We start from the raw sequence: 1,947 nt of genomic DNA, 5'->3' as shown, positions 1-1,947 counted from the left end.
GATTTCTGGTATACACAGTAAGAGGTGCATGCTCTTAGATTTCTGGTATACACAGTAAGAGGTGCATGCAAATTGTTCTCTGTACTGATCCTTAAGCACTATGTAAGAAACAGAAAACCCTTCCCATATTTGTCATGTGTCCAAACTTGTCTCCTCCCTGAAGACAGGTTGAAATGCCTTTGATGGCAGGAATCTTTGATGATTGGATTGTTGCCTAAAAGGTAACTTTTAGGGTCTCAGGGTGCTGGTGCCATTTTTAACTAGGTCCCTGCCCTGAGAGTGCTGCATGGCCTCTCGCGCATTGTTGACGGGTTTGCTGGCATCCCAGGAGTCCCAGTCCGGACACAGGCCTGCAGAGAGGGGAGAGCTGTGAGCCCTTAGGCCTCAGGACCCCACTCCAGAGCAGGCACCAGGAGGGTGTGACCCCCACCCCGCCTCACTGGGGGCACAGCTATCAACCAGGGCGCCTAGGGCATGGCCGCTCTGCCAGTCCCGACTGAAGTTGGTGATGGGCAGCTGCGGCAGCTTGTTCTGGATCCAGCCTAGGAGCCTCTGCTTGGGCATCTGCTTCTTGGCCTCCTCGTCCTCCTCCTCGTCCCACATGGGCATGGAGATGGAGTAGTGCAGGATCAGGGTCCAGATGAGGCCCAGGATCAGCTTCAGGTTCCCGTCCACGATGGCCTTACTGTCTGTAAGGAGCAGGAGTGGCAGCCCCGGGTCGGGGGGTCAGACACTGGCAGGCCAGGGGGCTCCCAGGGCCCAGGGTGGAGAGAAAGTCCACGCCCATCGGGGCTGGGGGTGGGGGTGTGGACTGGCCCATCCTCTCAGAGCCCCGGAGTGTGTGTGTGTGCAGAGGAATACGGAGGTGAAGAGGGGACACCCCTCCCTCCACACAGAATGACAATACAGTACAGCCGAGGGCCCACAGACAGGGCCAAGGAGGGTCCAGACAGGCGGCTCTGGAGGGTGAGGGCATGGAGGCTGTGAAGCTGCCCACGCAGGGCAGCCACCCACCTCCAGGGGCCTGCGGGATCCGAACCCAGAGACCTGCATTGGTAGGCGCGGTGGTGGGGACAGGCACAGAGGAACGGGAGAGCTCAGTGGATGGTTGGGAAATCCCATTGTTGTCCCGGGGTGGGGTGGGGTGGGGGTGGGGCTCGGGACAGGGGAAGTGGAGCTGTTGGGCAAGGACCCCTTGGGTGCTGGGGCGTGGGGTCCCCTGCAGAGCTGAGCTGAGCTGAAGGCTGGGGCAAGGGGTGGGGCCGAGAGCAGGGAGGAACCAGCGGGTGGGCGGCCGGGACCTGACTCACTGGGGCCCCGTTGGGTGACTGATGGGCATCAGGCCACGGGGAGACCGCCCTCGCCCCAGCTGGAGATGGACACGGCCCTGTGAGCTACAAGGCCCGGGAAGGGGTGGTCTCTGAATGGTCGTCGGCCATCAGAGGCCATGGGTGGGGCTCTCCACGTCCAGCGGCCTTAGCAGAGCCCAGCTGGGCCACACCCCTCCCACCCCCCTTCGCCACCTAACGGGTCGCTGGGCCATAGGCGACAGCCCTGCTCACCACAGGGGAAGTGGTTAGCGCGCTGCCTCCTCCACCCTGGGCGGGCAGCCTGCACCCTTTTCACCATGGCAACTGCTCACTTCCCCCCTGTCTGTAGAGGTGGGGGTGTGAGCATGCTAAGAGGTGGTCTTTGGAATCCCCTTTGGATGATAAAGGCCCATATTGAGAGGAAAAATGGGTTAACTGAGTCAGCTGGGCCAGGTGAGTGGTGGTTAGGGAGGTGAGAAGGGGTTGGATAGATAGATGATGCCAACCCGGCTGAAGTTGGTTCGATTCATAGCAACGCTAAGCACCAGAGAAGGCAACATTACCTGTGATGTGCTTCTCCAGGGACCGATCCCTCCACAGAAGGGTAAGACTGAGGAATTCGCACTGACCGCCTAAG

This window comes from Chrysochloris asiatica, unplaced genomic scaffold, assembly GCF_000296735.1.
Source record: "Chrysochloris asiatica unplaced genomic scaffold, ChrAsi1.0 scaffold00419, whole genome shotgun sequence".
Lineage (NCBI taxonomy): Eukaryota > Metazoa > Chordata > Mammalia > Afrosoricida > Chrysochloridae > Chrysochloris > Chrysochloris asiatica.
The sequence above is the reverse complement of the archived record's forward strand: the minus strand, read 5'-3'. Positions refer to the sequence as shown.